This window comes from Electrophorus electricus, chromosome 10 (genome assembly GCF_041902795.1).
Source record: "Electrophorus electricus isolate QZ-2024a chromosome 10, ASM4190279v1, whole genome shotgun sequence".
NCBI classification, from domain to species: domain Eukaryota; kingdom Metazoa; phylum Chordata; class Actinopteri; order Gymnotiformes; family Gymnotidae; genus Electrophorus; species Electrophorus electricus.
The window spans coordinates 15,796,533-15,818,215 of NC_137506.1; the positions used below are offsets into that span (position 1 = coordinate 15,796,533).

At 40.5% G+C, this 21,683-nt stretch overlaps 1 long non-coding RNA gene across 1 annotated transcript; it reads right to left on the reverse strand.

Annotated features, from left to right (window-relative positions):
• Positions 1–9,233: 9,233 nt before the first annotated feature.
• On the reverse strand, positions 9,234–20,358 carry LOC145659460 (uncharacterized). The gene is made up of 4 exons (XR_014125680.1): positions 20,342–20,358; positions 18,946–19,058; positions 10,602–10,665; positions 9,234–10,435 (listed from the first exon to the last, which is right to left on the reverse strand). It is a non-coding gene; the product is annotated as an uncharacterized LOC145659460 (long non-coding RNA).
• Positions 20,359–21,683: the final 1,325 nt, after the last annotated feature.

Below are 21,683 nucleotides of genomic sequence, written 5' to 3' on the forward strand. Positions count from 1 at the left end.
ACTGTTTTTAGTCCAGGCCTTACACAACAAAACTAAAATATATTTTTCTTTTGTGCACCAGGGGTTGGTTATCTGAGCTGAGATTAGTTGTAGTCTTGAAGGAAATCACATGTGCAGTGCTTATATTGTATTAAATACCTTTATTAGACTAGAACAAGCCTTAATGTGCATACAAAGGTAAGACTGGAAAAAGCTGGATAAAAGATTCTGCTAACCTATAATTTCAGTGGTGAAGGAAGTTGCTAACCTAACCTATCACCACATTCCTACAAGAATATTCAAAGAATGAGCTCTTAAAAAGCAATAGTCACACAAATGATGTAATGCACCTTTACGTAAGCTTAGTTATATTAAGAACTGCAATAAAAGACAATTTTTTAAATGAAGTACTGCAGGTGGCTGGTGAACATTTCATCTGTTACTCCCCCTTCCAGACCAGTTAAATCACATAGCATAAAACATACTGTAATGAGTGACAGGAAAAGCAGTGTTTATTAATAATTCTTATGAATAAAATTGTAAAGATGTTTGATGATATGAAACCTACCATAATTTAATTATGATAGCCTGGAAAAAACACTCATTTTAAATGCTTTAATTCATTTTCAATTATGCTTATACTGAGTGGTGTTATAAAGACATGACACATTATTATTTAAAGCCTTCATGGATGGATAATTAATAATACATATGACCTAAGACATTATTAATAATTGATATCAGTGTCACATGACAAAGCTTATTTTGATATTATAAGTTAAATACAGTTATAAGAGCCTTACATACTAATGCATCTGGGTGACAATTTCTTAGGCCTAAGTGGTAAAATAAAATGATGTACATGTCTTTTGCATATTGATCATGTTGCCAAGTTAATGTTACAGTACAAATTTCTTAACCATCTGGACACAATAAGTAAGAGGTCCATCTGCACACAGAGATCCAGGGGCACTTATCTAAAGATCTGCTTCTATTACATCAGCTGAGTAAACTTTAAAGACAGGCACTAGAGAGAAAGCATTTTACATACTGAAATCAGTCTCCATTTGTGAAGATGTCATGTATTACAGTGCGGGTGACACTAGACACCTCAATAGTCTTTTAAAATTATGGTTATCTGAGAAATCTTTGCTACTAGTTTAAAGGGTTAGGGGTTTAATTAAAGAAATAGTCCAATGTTAGTCCTCCCAAAATATATTTATTCAGCATTCAGGAAAGTACAAATTATTTTTTTTAATTATTATTATTATTTTTTTTATTATTTATGTTTTTGTCAGATGACTGCTTTTAGAGTTTTTAAAAATTTTTTTGGCCAACACCATAACCAACACTTTGACCAAAAAACATCTAAAGCCATTTTAAACTACTCAGAATGCTGAATTGAATGTATTTTTGAGGTATAGTAATACTAATTAATTAAATTAGTATTATTAATAATCATTAGTATTATAATAATAAATACAAAGTATTTATAAGTATTATAATAATAAAAACTAATTAAAAGCCTCATTTAAGCCTTTTAAGTTACTCTGGTGGGTAAACGTTCTACATCCAATTCAGTCATATTTACCTAATTTTAGTTCTTTCACATATTTTTCTTTGCATATTGAGGAACCATTTTGAAAGAAACTAGAAATGCTGGCAAGCCGAGATATAATGACAGCTCTGTCGGAACCAAAAAAATCGTTATATCTGGAGTTGTTTTCTTTATTTTCAATAGTTAACTCCTCTCACTTTCCCATCCAGAACTCCTGTGGTTGTGCAGCTGGTGTCCATTAACACTAAGCCTGGAAGACCATATCAGTACGCCTTATCTTGTGTTTACTGCATGCTTGCCAACACTCTTTCACAGCTGTTTGGGAGCGAGGAGTTGAACGGATTCCCGTCATACTGGTGGGAGCCACTGAGCCTGGCAACAGAGTTTAAAAAATGCTACTGCTGTGAACTCATGTGTGAGAAGACATGTCCCTCTATTCACTCCAACATCACTTGGTGGTCTGTTTGCGCTTGAGTCACAGTGTCAAAGATTTGGGATTATTTCTCTCATCAGAACAGCACCAAAACACCAAACCCTCTCCAGCACAGATATCTGATATTCTCTGAGTACCAGAAAGAAAGAATGAACGAAAGAAAACAATCAGTGGCCCCAAACATGGCGAGCTCTGATCTTTGACTGCGTAGTGAAAACATGGACAGCTGCACTATTCTTCCTTTTTATCCTGCATATGCAGAACCGGCCTGGTCTGTCTTCTTCTTCTTTAAGAACGTGACAGAATTTATGTAGCAGACGTGACAACGCAGATGCCAAACCAGCATAGCTGATGGCGAACCCCTGCCGAGGTAGCCTCCCTGCAGCCTGTCCCAGAGATTTCTACTCATTCTCCTTCTCATTGTAATGGCCGGTTGGGTCCTCTCAGTTCCACATAGCCAGTAGCCTCTCACCTATATGCTCCTCATAATCAAAGCACTGTCAGAGTGATTGGACACTTAAGTGGGTTGAGTGAGTCCCCCGCCCCCCGTTCCCAACAGAAGACTCCCACAGGCTTTGATTGCTGGAATTTACGCAGGGCGCAGGTGGCTTCCATCTCCAAGAAAGCTGAGCTGCCCAGTGTGATTAGGTCTCCATGACAATCCTCAACTACAGGAGGCAGAAACAAAGTCATGATGAAGCATGAGAATGCTGTCATTGTGAAGTATCCATTTATTTTTCTACATCCGTGAGTGTCTGGCTTTACTTGTCCCGTCACAACATCGAAATTAAGCTTTTGGTACATAAAAGAGCTACATAAAAATATGAGGGAACATTCAATGGAAAAAAAAAAAACAGTAGAGAGGGGGTGCAAAAGGGCTAAAATATCATGAACCTCACAACCTCTTAAGAATATCTGAACAACTGAAAAACTGGATAAGAAAGAACAGTTACAATATGGACAATATGTAACTTCATCAACAGTCAAAAAAACCCCCCAAAACAGTAGGGAACATAGGTGTGAATAATTAGTACTCTGCGATTTCTTTTGGCTCACTGAACCATGCATATTGTGGGAAAGATTAATGGTGTGTTGTGCCCTTACACTGGGCAGTGTTCAATCTAAATAATATTCAGTTGTGGTTCCACATGATTAATGACCTTCCTTTAGCAATCTATTATAATTCAATTGCTGCCCATTTTCCAATGGAGGACCTCCTCTGTACTGTGTTTCACCATCTCTTCTTATCTTCCTCCATTACAGATATGTATTCTGACTTGAAATGAAATCGATTTGTTTCCAGCTCTCTCTTTTGGACAGTTTCATAGAAAACACTTGAAAGGCTCATAGGGGCTGAGACGTGTCTTCTGAAGATAACAGAGGTGATTTGATGGGTCACAGGCAATCTCTGAGAGCACATACACATGTCTGCTAAGTCACATCTCTTAGGTGAGATGCATTACACAGTCATGCTTAGGTGTATTAGGTAAACATATGTCAAATGTCAGAAGTACTCCTATCAAGACGAGAAAATATATTGTTCTTTAAACTGCTTTTATGTTACAATTAAACTACATTTTAGAATAAAATCTCATCAAACAAATGTAAGCAATGTATTGGTGTGACGCAGGTGGTACAGAGGAAGCGAGAGGTGGGGTTGCAGGGAAGTGCTCTTTATTATCCATAGATAATAATGAAATAGAAACACTAACTAAGCAAAAGCACAAAAGGTAATCCTTGGTTCGAAGGGAGCACAGTGATGTTCAACAGCGATGCTGAGGGATAGTCCACTAATGTGCAGTGCTGTCTTCATGTACCTGTGGTTTTAAACAGTCACACAATTAGCGAGGACAGGTACGCACAATCAATACGCTGGGGATTGGGAGCGAGGTTGGTAAGTGGAGTGATCCCTATCGTGAGTGGGCATTTCCTTCCTGCTGGCAGACCGACCTACCGTGACAACTGGGGAATGAGTTTGCTGAAGAAATGCTAACTTGTAATTATATTTCTTCTCTTCTTGCCTTGTCCAGTCAGTTTACTTTAAATTGTAACTAGGCAATTATTTAGACAAAAGGTTGTCATTATAACCTTCACTTCCAAAACTGAACATCAAAATATCATTTATATGCATCCACCCGTGGCATAACATCAATACCATTTCAGCTCTCTGTGTTCAGGTGTGTGTGTGTGATATGTGCGCTTGCCTTATCAATTTCCATAAGTAAATGTGTTATAATGTGTGTTAACATGTGAAGTGACTAGTGCAGCGATGTGTGAAAGGTATGACACCTTTCCACACTACACTTGCACTATTTCTATTAGTTAGGCAGTGGATGCGTTCACCCTAGCTCTAAATCTTGAGGGCCACAGCAGCCACCAGCTCCCTTAAAGCCAGGCGGCTCGATGCTCCTTGAACCACACCCACTGTCTGAGTCCTAATTGGCAAGAGAAATGTCCTTCTCAAAAGCTGAACTGGTAACTGTCTTATTTTAGTCACAGCATGCTGCAAGGACATTTGTTCCCCAGTACAATGATGACTTTGCAAAGATAAATGGGACATTGGTGCTGGTGTGATCGGACTCCTGCAAGTTAATTTAAAGTCAGTAAACATCATTGTACATTACTGCTCATCTTTTACTACATATGTATCAATTAAATCAGATGATTCTGGTTTAAATATGTGAATATTTTCATAACCCGGGATTTCCATAAGAAGTAATAGATGCCTTTGCTTGTGTTTTATCTGTTCAGAGTGGACACAGTGACCTATAAATGTTCTGTTGTTAAGACAAGAATTTCTTTGATGCTGATTTATTCCTACAAATAAAACAGCAGCTAATATTATTCTTTTTTAAGGATCTGCCATTAATCTCTTACAGAGTTAAAAAAAATGCCTGTCAAAAAATGTGTGTCAAGAGTGAGATAAATGACTAGTCAAATGGCAATTGTGGTACTCTAGTCTGCAACCCCTCTAGATGTACTATGTCAATTTATTAACACAGCCACTAAAATAACTGGCACAAAAGGATCAATTGTTATGACCCATTCATCCTCATGTATTACTACAGTTGTCTATTGTATTTCTTAGAAGAGATGTAATCAGCTTTACACTGGAGAAACCAAGAGGCTTGCTGATTGGTTTGTTGAACACCTTTTGACCATCAAAATGAAATATTTGTCATTTGCATTGGCAAGGCATTTTAATGATAAAGGGCATTGCTAATTGACATAGCTGTTTGCATTGCCAGTTGTTGCTATGGCAGCACCGAAGTTAGTAAACTCAAAGAAAAAGAACTGATCTACACTCCCAGAACTTAAAAACTCAATGGAATGAATGATATGATTTAAACATCTGCTTTTACTAACATAAACTGGTTTCACCAGGTTGTACTTTTACTAACATAAACTGGTTTCACCATTCAGAAGCACTTTGCTTGCATAGATGATGAAGAACCTCTGTCTGAAACATCCTTTTTCTCTGGAAACCTTGTGCTGCCATAGATCTGCAGGAGTCAATCTTTGCACATTATATCCTTAATTTATATATATATATATATATATATATATATATATATATATATATATATATATATATATATATATATATAATGTGTGCATGTATGTCCACTGATGGCTGGTGCTGCACCCAGTGCTGTGGTTTCTAATCGAGAGTACACTATGCACAAATTGGCTGCCTCTTCTCATCAAGTGTGTGAGTGTGTAAAAAAAATTAAGAATTTTTTTTTTAAGTGATATTTGTAAAGCGACTGTAAGGGTTGGCACCAGGCCGAGGCCCCCTCCACCCACCAGAGGGAGGCCTCGAGTCAACCACACTGCTAATCAGGCTTGATGCCCAACAGCTGGGCAAGACCTTATATAAGCCCAGTGGCCCACTCACTCAGTGCTGGGTCTTTGCTAAAGTTTTGAGCCAAGCGCCTAGCTGGTAACTTCAGGTATTGAGGTCTGTGAGCCCTTGTGCTATACCTCATCCTTTGTTCTCTCTTTTTTACATGCTTGGTGTGGTGTTTATTTTTCCTTTTGTTTTACCTGATCCAAGATCTAACTGTTCTGCACATGGGCCCACCATCATTAGAGTGTGATTGCTCACCCAGTAGGCTGGCAGTGTTATCACCTAGCTGACCTGGGTTTGAGCCCACCTTACAGAAAAACCCAGCAATGGACGCAGCTCAACAGTTAGATCTGGAGCAAGTAAATGTGGCTCTGACTAATCAGTGGGTGACTGTTGGTTGACATGAGCAGGCCCTGCAACAGCTTACCTCTCAGTTGCAGGTTCTGACAGACCCCCTGACATGAACACCAGTGCCTCTGCCTGCCCCTAGTGAGGAGGCAGCTGGGGTTGTGGCAGCAGCAGAGCCAGCCCAAATCCTGCCCACCTTGCATTTAGAGCTGTTGCTCCCTGTCCCTGAGTGCTATGCTGTTAAGGCAGGAGGTTGTAGGGGGGTTCCTCCTTCAGTGCTCACTGGCTTTTGAGCAGCAGCCCACAGAGCGAGCAAAGGTGGCCTACATCATCTCCCTTCTAACTGGGTGGGCTCTGGCATGGGCCACCCTGGTCTGTGAGCACCAAACAGATGTATGTTCCACTTTTGACCATCCAGCCACTGGAGGGGAGATGGTTTCCTGTCTCCTGAATATATGTCAGGGGAAAGCACAGTGGCTGATTATGCTGATTGAATTCCACACCATGGTGGCCAAGAGTGGATGGAACCCCACAGCGCTGATGGTCGCTTTCCACCAGGGCCTCAGCGAGGATCTTAAGGACAAACTGGTCCACCATGATACTCCTGCCTCTCTCGACATTCTGATCGATCTAGTATTGCGTATTGACAATTGTGTATGGAAGAGTTGCAGAACACTGGGACCAGAGATCAGTTGAGGTTCACGCAGAGCTCCACGCACCCTTAGCCCTGTTCATCTGCCTGACAAGCAGGGGTAGTCCGGATCCCAGCCAATGCAGCTCAGACACACCTGCCTTTCCCGGAGTGAGCGTGATGCTCGGATGCAGGAAGGGAAGTGCACTGTACTGTGGAAGCTCGGGTCATCTCCACTCAGCTTGTCCTGAGCTCCAGGGAAAAGACAATGTCCGTCATTATCCATGCTTCCAACTTGCAATTGATTTTGGGGTACCCCTGGCTTCAGCAACATAATCCAGTCCCCCTAGAGGCTGCTTGTTCCCCCTTTCGGGGCCCGAACGCCAGGCAACGGAGCAATATATCCAGGAAGCCTTCCTTGGCATGGGGGGGGGGGGTTGTTGGGAAGAAAGATGGCGGGTTACGCCCCTGTATAGACCACTCAGGCCTCAGGCCTTAACAAGGTAACTGTCAAGATGTGACTGTTATCCATTGAGGTGCTGCAGCAGGCCTCCATTTTTACCAAATTGGACCTGCGCAGCACCTACAACCTAGTGAGAATCCAAGAGGGAGATGAATGGAAGACAGCATTACATCAACGAGGTCCTAAGGGAGGCCCTTAACAGATACGTGTTTGTCTACTTAGATAACATCCTAATATACAGCCAAACGGTAGACGAACATGTCACCCATGTTAGGCGGGTCCAGCTTCTGCGCGAGAACCACCTCTTCGTCAAGCAGGAGAAGTCCACACTTCATACACAAACCATCTCCTTTTTGGGATTTGTCATCTCTCACAATAAGTTGTGCATGTACCCTGCCAAGGTGTGGGCTGTAGAGAACTGGCCTAGACCCACCTCAGTGTATCTGGTCCAATGCTTCCTGGGCTTCATGAATTTTTATTGAAGGTTCGTTAAGAACTTTAGCACAGTTGACCTGGTGTTGACCAGGAAGGCGTCAGGTCAGTTCTGCTGGTCCACCGAGGCCCAGCAACTGTTTGATTAACTGAAATGCCATCAGATCAAGGCCCCTATTCTTCAGCACCCTGATGCTGAGCTTCCATTTGTCACTGAGGTGGACGCATCTGAGGTTGGAATTGGTGCAGTTCTGTCCCAATGGTCTGCAGAGGACAAGAAATTGCATCCCTGTGCCTACTTCTCTCGATGTCTGTCCCCAGCAGAACGGAACTACGATGTGGGTGACCACGAATTACTGGTAGTCAAGCTTGCGCTTGAGGAGTGGAGACACTGGCTGGAGGGGGCAAAACACCCCTTCCTGGTCTGGACGGACCACAAAAACCTACATACAGCAGGCCAAGCAACTCAATCCCCGGTTTGATTTTACCTTATCATACCGGCCGGGCACTAAGAACATTTAAACCCGATGCCCTCTCCCTCCAGTGGGGGGTTGAGAAGGCAGTACATCAGGCTCTTCTTGCTGAACCAGACCCGGGTGGAGGCCTGCTGGGACGGCTGTATGTCCTTAAGGCGGTTAGAGCTCAGGTCCTCGAGGTCCTCTTTTCAGTGCACCCGGGAGTCACAAGGACGCTTGAGTTTCTCCATTGGCGGTTTTGGTGGCCTGTCTCACCTGCGCTCAGGGCAAGGACCCCAGGATGAAGCCCGCTGGTCTGTTGCACCCTCTCGCTGTCCCTTCATGCCCTTGATCTCATCTGTCGCTAAGTTCCTAGCCAGTAACTTCAGGTATTGAGGTCTGTGAGCCCTTGTGCTACACCTCATTTCTTCCCTGCGAGGGTGTTGGTGTCTTTACATTTCCCCTCCCCTCTCCAGTTTTCCCCTCTTGAGTCTGTCTCTCTTCTGAGGCTTCTGGTTTTGTTTCTGAAGTTTTAGTTTGGTTTTCCCCAGTGCATTGGTGTTGCCATTCTTTCCGTGGCATCTTTTGTTCTCCCTTTTTTCCATGCTCAGCGTGGTGTTTATTGTTCCTTTTGTTTTACCTGATCTGCACACGGGCTCTCCATCATTAGAGTGTGGTTGCTCACCCAGTAGTCTGTCGGTGTCATCACCTTGAGTTTGTGAAAGGTGCTATATAAATGCAACTAATAATTTAAATATATATGAGAGAGAGAGAGAGAGAGAGAGAGAGAGAGAGAGAGAGAGACTTACATATGTGTGTTTGTAAACAATGTTGTGTAACTGTCCTTCTTTCTATGTATAACGGCTTCCCAATACAGATTATATTTACTTACTTAACTCCTCCCACCCTTCTGCCATTTGAAAATACAAATACATTTCACTGAGGGCTGAATTAAACAGAAGCCCTGTCAGTGCAAAGCTCCTGGTCTCACCCTGACTATTTTCGGTGATGATATTTCACTTTACCCATGAAACAAACAGACAGTAAAATGTCACACAGAGGAAAGGAGTGAGCCTTCCGGGCATAGGCCTGGGGTTTAATGGACTCATGACATTTAAATGAGTCAGTCTTGGCCCACCAAAGCAGTGCACTTTTCAACTAAGCACATGGTCACCCAAGACAATATCAATCAGTCTGCATGGTCTCTGACAGTGATAGTGAATATTGCAATTTGAATGTAATTTTGGTTACATTTATGGCATTTAGCAGATGCTTTTATCTAGAGCGACTTACAAAAGTGCTTTGTCATTTACTCATAGAATACATCCTAGCCAGTACAGCAGGTTAGAGTCCAATATACCAATCTAGAATACTGCAGAAATACAGGGATCACTGCTGATGCCTAGAAGTACAAAATATATAAGCTCTATCTTAAACAATAAGTGCTAGAGTTTGTTAAACAACACCAGTGTAATAAATAATACCCTATAATAAGTATTAATTTAGTCAGTCAATATAGGAGCAGCGTCAGTTGTCATTTAAATATTCCATGAATAGATGGATCTTCAGTCTGCATTTGAAGACTGCAAGGGACTCTGCTGTCCAGACAGCTAGTGGGAGTTCATCTCACCATCTTGGAGCCAAGACAGAAAATGCTTGTCTTCCATGAGGCCTGAAGCACAGTATTTCAAGCAAAGCTGTACTTTAGGTTCGAAGTACTCAAGATACGGATCGGGCTTTGACCATTGACCTCATGTATGAAGGGGTTAGTTCATTTTTGGCTTTGTAGGCAAACATCAAGGTTTTAAATCTGATGTGTGCAGCTACTGGAAGCCAATGAAGGGAGCGCAGCAGTGGAGTAACGTGTGAACTTCGGAAGATTGAAGACCAGTCGTGCTGCTGCATTTTGGTTTGATGGCTCTTAGAGGAAGACTAGCAAGTAGACAGTTGCAGTAGTCTATCTTTGAGAGTGCACAAGCACCTGGGTAGCTTCCTGCCTGAGAAAGGGCCGAATCCTTCATATGTTACAAAGGATATATCTGCAAGACCAGGTTAGATTTGAAACATGAGTTGAGAATGACAACTGGTTGTCCAAAATTAAGCCCAGGCTATGGGCAGCTTCGAATGGTGATACCAGGGAGATCTCAAAGGAAACTATGAGGTCATGGTAAGGGTTGGGACTACCTAGGATGTACAGAAGCTTGGTTTTACAGGGGTTGAGCTTCATGTGGTGGGCTGTCATCCATGACGCAATGTCAGTCAAGCATGCTGAGATATGTCTGGAGACTGCATCTCAGAGGGTGGAAAAGAAAGAAATAATTGAGTGTCATCAACATAGCAGTGGTAGGAGAAACCATGAGATGATATTACATCACCAAGAGAACAAGTATACAAAGAGAAGAGAAGGGGGCTTAATACCAAGCCCTGTTTATGTGGATCCTCTCCATGTCACCTGATAGGACCGTCCCTCCAGATAGGATGAAAACCATCTCCAAGCAGAGCCAGTCACACCAAGCCTGGAGAGAACAGAGAGAAGAATGTTGTGGTTCACTGTGTCAAAGGCTGCCAAAGGTCTAGAAGAATCAAAACAGATGACAGTTTGGCAGCTTTAGCAGCATGAAGTTTCTCCATCACTTTTCTGAGGGCTTCTGTGGTTTCTGTGGAATGTACTAGTTTGTAGCCAGACTGACTGGGATCATGCAGCTGGTTGTGGGTGGGAAAAAGAGACAATTGATTGTAAACTACTCATTCGAGGGCTTTTGAGAGGAAAGGGAGAAGTGATACCAGTCTTTAGTTGGTAACATTGGAGCCATCGAGTGTGGCATTCTTGATTATTGGTACCACCCTGGCAGTTTTGAATGCAGTTGGCACATATCCAAGAGATAAGGAGTTGTTGATGATGACAGATGAAAGGAAGCAGATCTCTTGAGATTGTCTGGAACAGAATGGAAGGAATTGGATCCAGTGAATATGTAGATTGCTGGAAGTCAGGAGTTGAAGAATTTTGTCTGAGGAGAGTGGAAAAAAAGAAGTCAGAGAGTTGGATATTGAGGGATGCACACTGGTTGGAAGAGTGGAAACAGAGGAAAAGAGTGGCAGATTGCTGTAACCTTCTCCTCAAAGAAGGTGATGAATTCCTCAGGAGTAAGAAATGAGGAAGGAGGGGTAGGGGGAGGATTAAAGAGAGAAGAAAAAATAGTGAAGAGCTTGCATGGATCCGATGCTGATGATTCAAATTTAGTAGGATGACTTTGCAGATGTTACTTCCAGTGAGAAATTGGAAAGGAGAGACTAGTATCAGCTGAGGTCTTAATCTAGATGAGATTTCTTCCACTGCTTCGCTGCAGTCCTTAGTTCTCTGTTGTGGCAGCGGAGTGTTTGTTAGCCAGGGGGCAGGTGGGGAGGAATTTGCAGGTCTAGAGGAGAGAGAGCACAGAAGATTCATTGATGAGAATGTAGAAATGAAAGAATTTGTAACTGTATCCAAAGAGAGAGAAGACAGAGAGTCAGGGTGAGGAAGGGTGGACAAAGTGGTAGAAGTAAGGGAAGAAGTTATGGAGTGCAAATTGAGACAGAAAGAGGGGGAACCAGTTGGGGAGGACTGAAAGATTGAGATAATATGAGAAGACACTTAAAAGAGTTTGAGAAGTCTGGTAGGTGAGATGTGGATGAACTGATTGAGAGCACAACAAAGCCGTTTTTGGGTGTTGATTAGGATGATGTATACATCGGTAGTGGAGTCATCCTAATTTAACTGGTTAAAAAGCTTCAAATTCAGGAGGCTGTTTACCAAATCAGATTATTTCACATTAGGTCATGTTTGTGTATAATATAATATAATATATTTTTTATTTACCACTAATTAAGACTGTAGCAATAATACTAGTTAATAGATGTTTTCCCATGCAAAATAAATAAATAAATCAATCAATAAATACATTCTTACAAATTTTTGTATGCTAAATCCAACTATGTTTTCAAACTTTCTCAATCAACCATGGGTTTTTTGTCCAGTATACTTCAGTATGTTATTATTGTATGGAAAAGCAGCACCAAGGAAAGTGGATTCTTTCTATGTTGGTAGACTACTGCTGAACACAGAAGGGTTGTTCCTTAGGCCAAATATAGACAAAAATCATAACCCTGGAAGAAGTAAGTAAGTAAGTAAATATTTTAAATGTAATAACAGGTTTATAATAAGCATAAATAATATACACTTATGGTAAAATTGTATTGCTGTATTAAAAAAAACATGCCTGATGAGAAAAAAAAATCTAAAAACAGATTAAGCATTAAATTAACTATATTACAATTTACAATTTTGATGTGCGATGTAATTGAGACTGACTATTCACATTACTAAGAGATCAGCTCTTCCCTTTGGATATGAAGCCTCAAGCTGCATGGTTTGTGGGCCATGGGTTAGAACTACTCACTGTCAGTTGTAGAGCTGTGTGTTCGTTCTGTGGTAGGCAGACAAAGGACCTTGTCTAAAGACCTTCAGATCTTTGCCTACACTGAGCAGTGTTATATTGCCCTTGGATAAGGCTCTTGTCTAGGCATCCAATCACTGCTCTCTCTCCCAAGGACATGCTTGCACGTGAATATATGCTCATAACAATGCTTTCCTCTTGTAAAACATCCAGATCAGAGCAAAGGTTTTGATCAATTTTTATCATTTTAAACTTTTATATTTTCATTTTAGCATGGTAAGTATTAACATTCCTTTTGATGTCTCTTTTTATGATATTACATTTGTCACCAAAAATCCCCATAGTTTATTTTAGCTTTGCTTGAGTGGAAGATTCCCAAAGATATGTAAATCTACAGAAAAAGATCTTGATAAAATTGTCTTGATAAAATATTCTGGATCTGTTAAGGCTAATTTCCCTTGGACTGTATGTACTGTTTGTCTGTTAAGAGTAGATATTCATTTGTGTGTTATCTAAATCATCACTGATCCAGAGTCAGCATCAAAATATAAATGTGGGATGAACATATGCCACTGACCTGGTGAATCATTTGTAATGTCTTATTGAGACCTATTAAATGGATGCATTATTTTAGCAGCTGTTATTAGGCTTTTTTTTGGGGGGGGGGGGGATATTTCAAAGAATTAAAGGGTTTTGACTATAAATGTACATTGGAAGATCTCTGCAAATCACTATAAAACAACTTGTTTATAATAATAATAATAATAATAATAATTATTATTATTATTAGTAGTAGTAGTAGTAGTAGTAGTAGTAGTTGTATTATAGTTGTTTATATTCAGTTACAGCAATTGTGACAGATGCACCATAACAATAAACACTCTAATGACATCTGTAAATTAATTTGAATTCCATACATTTCTTCTGCATTACCATATAGAGCACTGTATGCTGTCAGAAAGCAGTGAAGAGTATTTACAGTATCATCAGATAGGTAGATAACTGTGGCCAAAATCTTGTAAGAACACCCTTTTATTCAATATTAAACATGAATTATATTAACACCCTTTGTTTCTCATTTACGTTAGAAAAACCTCACTTCAAATGTGTATACTAGCTCATATCTTGCAGTTTAAAAGGAGATTTGCACCATGTTGGCCTTTGTGTGATAATTAATTGATTTAAACTACAACTTGTGTGAAATTGGAAGTTGGCCACTAGAGCGGCTGTTAAATCCTTCAATTCAGTTGCATAAAAAAAAAAGCTATTTATATATAATCCAGTGAAAATTAAGCCCCATGGTAGGCATTAGAAGGAGCTTTCTTCTAGCCAGTGGTAGCAATCTACTGACTGTAACTCATACAACTGCTCATCAATTATTCACAGGCAGGACTAGGGCAATTTTTCTAATAGCAGAAACTGAATAATGCATAAAGGCGTTAAGATGAAGTTTTTTTCGAGCAGGCCAGTGTGGACATGAACTGCAAGGTGTTCCCGCGGCCCTCAGTGTGTGAGGGCCCATTGCATGGACACTGGAGGGACAACTGGAGAGAGCACTGGAGGGTCCACTGGACGGACCATTAGAGGGCACACTGCAGGCCCACTGGAGGAATATGGACTCTGCACAATGCTGCACTGACACTAGCATCACCTTGTTCTGCCTGCAGGGTGTTCTCTGCATTGAGTTCAAACCATTAGCCATCTGTCTGATAGTCTTGTAGCTATGAGCCACATGATGAGCTGATGTCAGACTACATGTGTGCTTGCAGAACAGCGATCCAAATGTTAAATAAAAATTTAAGCAAAAAGCTAAACTATCACAGAAATGGAGTTATCTGAGATTTTCATGAGCCAATTAGGCTAATAAATAAATATCTCGCATGTAAAAGTACTTTTACTACAGGTATGTGTGGGTGTATGGGTATATGGATGTATGGATATATGAATACATAGATATATGCATGTGTAGGTATATGAGTGTATGGATGTTTAGGTGTATGGATGCATGGATGTTTAGATGAATGTGCGGATGTGTGTGTACAGTATATGGATCCATTGATATATGACTGTATGGGATGGATGTGTAGGTGTATGGAGGTATGGATGTATGCATGTGTGGGTGTATGGATGTTTGGGTGGAGTGCACAAATAAATTTATAATTCAGGGCAAATTTCACTTTTGCTTCAGCTAATGGCCACATTTGTCATTGTCCACAGAAGAAGGGAAAATGTACCAGCAAGTATCCTGGCACTGAAAATCACAATTCATTAACAGCGATTATCATACACATGGGAGACTGTGCATATCAAAATGGAGGAATTTTGCTCCTCAAACTATTTCAAAGTCTATCCTTAGTTCACCATGACAGTATTTCACTTCTGGTTTCTGACTATCATTGTGTAATATTTGTTCTTGTATATGAGTGTCACGGTACGGCCCCTCCGTTCCCCAAACATCTTCCCGTGTGTGTGTTCGTCAATGTGGCCATGCCCTTCTTGTGTCTCACACCTGCTCCTTATTGTGTCGTTCCTGCCGGGCCCCCCCAGACTCTTCATCAGTCCTTTATGTAATTTTGTACTCGTCGCTGTCACTGTGTCTGTCCTCATCATGTTGTCTATGCCTGTAGCTTTGCCCCCTTTGTATCTTTGCCTGTGCCTGTCAGTGTGTCCGTCCCTGTGTCTGTCAATGTCCTGATCTCTGTTCTTCCCCCTGCTGTCCTGCTCGCCGTTTGGCCTTGGTTTTGGAGCCACAGCCCAATAGGCCCCTTGAGAGGGGGCTCTGTCATGGTATGGGCCCTCCCTCTCCAAAATGTCTTCTTGTGTGTGTGTTCGTCAAAGTGGCCACACCCTCCTTGTGTCTCACACCTGCTCCTTATTGTGTCGTTATCATATGTACAAAGGTCTGTCGTTTACATGTTTGTGTTGTCAGTTTTTGACTCTGTTAGCATGCGTGTCTGAGTGTTAAATAAACGTATGTTGGTGTTTCATGCTACTCGTCTCTGCATCCTGCCTAAAACCTCCAGCGTTACAATGAGGAATATTCTTATTTCTTTATCGGTGCAGTAGAATATTGTTTCCCCATCTAGTGTGTTCTGTGATGATGGCACAAACAACTGCTCAGTCACATAATTTGATCATATTCACAGTTATATTATTTATGAAACTAATATTCAGTACAATCTATGGCAAATCTACTTCAAACAAGCATTTGTTTTTGAAATTTTGGAATTTTATTTTCCTGATGAAACCTATTTATAATTACAGAACATTTCTAAAAAAAAAATTGTGGGATGTAAGTGTATAATTAGCATCTACCAGCTGCCACACTGCTATACCAGGAGACAGGCCTCTAAATAGATGATTGAGTAGAGCAATATGTATCACTGGAAGGAGAGACACAGCCTTAAGAAGGGTGTCTGTCATCCTGTCCCAGAAGCCCTGTTCGAACCATGGGCAGGCATTGATTCACACTAGGTCACAGCTCTCTCTCTGCATATGGAGATTTCCCCCGTTTTCCACACCTGCGCACAGGCCTTTTGGCCAGTGTGGTCTACTCTTCTCCTCACTCTCCTCCTCCTCTTCCTCCTGGCCCGAGGCCACCGCCCCCATGTCTCACTGTCTTCCCATTTGGTTTTTGTCCGTCTGCAGCGACACAACCTCTCTCATCGTTTTCTGTGACCTGACGCCATGGACTGACCGATCTTTTTCAATTAAAGTCGTAACAGGCCTTTGAGAAAACCATAAATATGGACACAGAGCTGGGGAAAATAATGTTTACTTTGCTGTGGCTGCACAATCCAATTCAATAAACCTCATCTGAGTGCCCAATGAAACTGTAAATAAAAAGTGGTTGCCAAATAGAGGGGGAGACTTAAAATGCATTGGAAACCGCAAAAGTCAAACAAGACTTGAAATGAAATCTACAGGTCCCGGGGGTGGGTGACATAGAGAATAAGATTGGATCTAATTTGCATATGCGAGCTGAGAGACAGAGAGGTGTCTTGGTTCATCAGTAGTTTGAAGCCCAGTAGAAAGACAGAGACAAAGAGAGACTGAGAGAGAGGGTATAATGAGATACAATAATACAAATAATAAGATATTTGTAATTCAGGTTTGGAAATATTTCCACTTCACCCAGAGTAATGTAAAAAAAAAAGAAGTAATGTTATTTTTTTTTTAAATACTGAAATTTGAAATTATGGATCACAGTAACACCGGTGTGAAATTAAAAGCTATGTTAAATCACTCTCCAGTGGGCCTTGTAGGTGCTAAGTACTAAATTAACCCAGGCATTTTAATGGTGCACAGTAATCTGAGCATGAAGAGACATTTATAACTGTCTCACTAATAACTACTACTCCAGACAATGAGTAGTACTTCCAAATTCCAAATTCTAGTCGCCTCGAAAGAGTTGTCTTAAGACCTTACATCTATGTTGGACTGCATAGATCAGGTCAGCATCTTTCTCTCTTTCCTCAATTCCTTCCTACTCAGTTTCTCTTCACCATGCCTAGTTGACAGAGCATTTATCTGAATATTGCAGATACTGACCAAAAGGTAGACTATTGCTTGTTTTAGAGAGTTACACATACAACATAACAAGAGCATTGATCTAGTAAGATGTGTTTATGGGCAAACCCACAAAAAGTCTGCTTCTGGCTGGTGCACCAAATGAGGGACTGCTGTCATTAAGGACCTTAGTGACACCCACCATGGTTCACAACTAGAATCTAATGAAGATTGTGTTCAGGCCTGTGTGGGTGTTGCCCCCGAGCCTGTTGTCTCAGTGGCAATGGTGGGACCAGCACAGGGGGAAACAAATAAATAACCGAAAACAAACTCAAACATACAAAAGCTAATAAATGACAACTTAACATAAGTCATGCACGTGCCTCTGTGCCAAATCAGGGCCATCGCGCCACAGTCAACAGGGAGACAATCGCCGAGCATTCGCATGGGGCAAGTGGCCCAGTGGTATAAGGCTTGTCCTCATTACGTCTCCATGCATCTTACGTTAGGGCTATGTTACTTTTCAGTTTCTATTTGACCAGCATCCAAAAACTGGAAACATTAGAACAGAGGTTATGCTACTCATTGACTTATATTAGCACAATAAAAACTGATTATAGCATACTTTTGAAACGGTAAGGTCACCTGTGCTGCTGAATGCTTTCAGACTCACCCAGCTCATAGATGAACAGGGATCAGGCATGCTACCTGAAATTCTCACATTGCCATGTGCCCATCTGCTGCAGTTAGAATTATTTCAGGTCCTAGTGTCTTGTAAATATTGATTAATTCTGTTCAGGTTTATAACAAAGAATATTAGATTTTTTTTTAATGCAAGATGGGTATCTTTTTCTTTCATTGAACCTGTTGTTTGCTCTGAATATTCCTGCATATATCCATAGGGATGACCTTAGCTGGTACAGAATTTAAAAAAGGTCTCTATCGCTTGCTCAAACACAATGGAAAGACACTGCAGGCTTCAGAAGAAGAGGTTAGTTAGAAGAATTTGTTACTCAGTTAGAAACGTACTGGACCATTATGCTTTATAAATGACAAGTACAGTCATAAATACATCCTAAATGACAAAATGTACATCAATTACTCCTCTTCTGCAAGACCTGTGAAGCAAGGCCTTTAGACAGAGTCTGTGTTACAGCTTAATGTAGGCTACAGAGGTATATTTTCACTTGACAGACTGCTCTGGAAGGCTGCAATACTGTGAAACTTTCCTTCCCAGGAGACAGTGTGTTCTCTTACAAAGTCATTATCTACATGTCGTCCTTCCTGCAAGACGGCCAACTTTTTAATAAACTCTAAAGTTTTCTTTTTCTTTCTTCTCACGTTAAAGGACAATTGTTACAATCACAAAATATCTGCCTAAATACTGACGCCAGATTATAATAATTATGGAAATCTAACTTTTCAGTCCTCTCAGTAGGGTCGAACGTTAACTATAAATGGTTTTTCGCATTTCAAATGTACCTAGTTACTGTCTGGCAAACAGGGTTCTCTTTGGATGTCAAGTGAAACTGTCTGAACAGAACATCCAGTGATGGGCTCTTAGGTGGATATAATAACATAAAGGGCAGTTAAAATTCCACGTTTCAAAAACAGCCAACCATCGTGCACTGGACTGATACAGGGATGGAGCAGAGAAGAGAGATCTCCCAGAATGCCATGCATGCATGGTAGGTACTTTTACGTGTGACTCTCACTTCATTAACTCACTTTCTTCACACATTCATCTTGCCCAGTATGAGTGACAGGTTGTGAGCTGTCAGTCATGCTGAATGAAACGAGCCATCTGTCTAAATTGCCCATGTCTCACCCCCAGAAGGGAGTGATGTCACTCACATGTTTTGTCTGTCAAATGGAGACTCTTTTCAAACAAATGCTGCAGGTCTCCACTGCAAGCACAGGATTCATCGTGTTTTGGTTCACAGATCATGTCAGGCAATGTTTCTTCACTGTTAGGTCAACAAACAAAGGCATGTGTGAAACAAGATAAACATATAACAAGCACTTGCATATACAGTATATTACATGGTAAGATACAAGCTATAGTTTCAGCATTGGAACAATCAGCAAGGATAGTCAATTTCTGCAGACATTAATGATTAATCAATGCAGGTAGGTTATAAGGGGAGAGAAACAAAGTTTGTTCCAGGCTGTCACCACCAGAACATGATAATCTAATATGCTACCTTAGACTTCCTGCTTTTAAATGGTACAGAAGGCAGCGCTGGTCTAAAACCAGAGCAATGTATGTATTTTATTGGCATGAAAGTATGTGTGCTCCCTGTCAAACACATGACTTGGGTGAGGCTAACACCTTGTTCTTCCCGCTTTACCAGGAACTAATGCCTTAATATATATATATATATCTCTCTTAAGATGGCACAGTATATAGAGAGTATGACAGGCCAGGAAATGGAACATGTACACTATTAATTCCTATAAAAATGGCCACATCAACTTTATACATCTCTGTATATCACATTTTCCAGATCATAGATAGTAGTTGCATTAACTATGAAGGTTCTAAAAACAGGTATTGGAAATGAATAATGTAGAATACTTTATGGTGGTTATAAAATTGCTGTTGCGATTATGAAAGTAGTCTTTGATGTTTTAACTCCTATGCCTTGCTTGCATTTCTGAGAAGATCATTAACTTCTGAGAACACACTACTTCTGTGTTCCCTCAACTGGCTTTTTGTAGCTGCCCACATCATTATCATTAAAACCATGATGTGTGCCTTCAGAGCCCATAATGGACCTGAAGTGTCTTGTCTGAAAGCTCTTGTCTCACCCTACCAGGTCTTACACAATTTGTACAGCTTATCTTGAACCACCACCACTCACGAGACAGAACAACCATGCCTCAAGACTCTTTCCTGTACTAGCAGTAAGATCAATCAAATGTATTTCTATAGCACATTTAAAAACAACCATACTTGACCAAAGAAAGTGCTGTACAAAAGGTCTAAGGTTAAAAAAAAATCACTCTCCACTTGAATGTAGAGTAACCAAAAAATGCAGACCACACAACAGTAAAACACTGCAGTAACAAATATAACAAAGCAAATTAAAAAAAAAAAAAACAGAAAATAAAGTAAGATAAAATAAATTAACTAGGATAAAAATAAACTGGGCACTTAATTACACAATTTAAGCACAGTCATAAGCTAATGAAAAAGACAAGTTTTAAGGCAGGATTTAAACATATCCATGGTTTCTACCATACTCACTGCTAGAGGCAAGCTTTTCCACAGCTTTAAGGAAGTGCCTGAAAATGAATAATCACCCTTGTTTTTGAGACATGAGGGTGGGAACCTGAGCAGCAATTTATCAGCAGATGGGAGGTGTCACGGGCAAAGAATGTGGAGAAAAAAGAAATGCCAGGTTCACAGTACATGATTTTAACCCTGATTTTCAGCACCGCCCACAGGTTTTGGATGTTGCCTGGTAAAGCTCAAGATCAGAGGTAATTCTGCCTTCGTTCCAGGATGGATGGATGGATGAATAGATGGATGGATGAATAGATATATAGATAGATACATACAAAAAAATGTAAAGATATTACTTTACAGAGATCACAGTCCATTTCGTGCATAGTATCGTGTCATTATCTGTCATTTCTCACGTGTTTTCAAGACAAAACATAGTTTGGAGTCCAGAGAGACTCATCAGATAGTGAAACATGTTGTAGTGTGTTATCCCCTGTTACTTGTCATCTTGTCAAGAAAAGTTTCATGTAGTGTGCAAACCCCAATGACTTCAGGATTCCCGATAACAAGATAATGAGTCTTGTAGTGTGAACAGTACAACAATCTGACAACATTGAAAGTTGTGTAGTGTGTCCATGGCTTAACATTCAATGACTAACAAATAATCATACAAACTAATAATCCACAGGTGGTATGCGAGGCAGCAATGTGAATAATTAATAAGATTCATGTATATCATGTAGTTAATAAACGTATCGTAAAGTAGAAATATTGTAAACTGATTCATCATAATCTGAGGAGCATCTGTATAGGGAATTGCAGTAATCAAGGCATATAGTACAATCATGTGAAACTATTGTCAGATCGTTAAATGAAAGGACTGATTTCAATTCAGCAATATGTGTCTGCTTTGATGACCGAATTTGTATGTCAAATTTAAAGGATTAATCAAACAAGACCTTGAGATTTTTTGCACAATTGGAATGGTTTGAGATTGGGCCCAAATGATCATCAATGGTTTGCATGTTCTCAGAGAGACCAGAGATATCCCCCATTTTCAGTAGCAATTTCAACTGGGTATCACCTGCATAACAGTGAGAATGCAAAAGAAAAACTGGATTGGGCCCAAGATTGAGCCTGGAAGTATGCCATATATGATGGGAGATTTAGAAAAAACTCATTTTTTCATCTGAGCCACAAACTAGCTTTCTGTAATTAAGAGGAAAACAGTCTGTCTTTCCTCAGATACCCACCCCAAGAAAAAGAGTAAAAAGATACTACGGTCAATTGCATCTTTGCAACGGAAAGGTTGAGCATGAATAATGAACAGTTTTCACATTAAATATGTCTTAGAAAGTGTTCC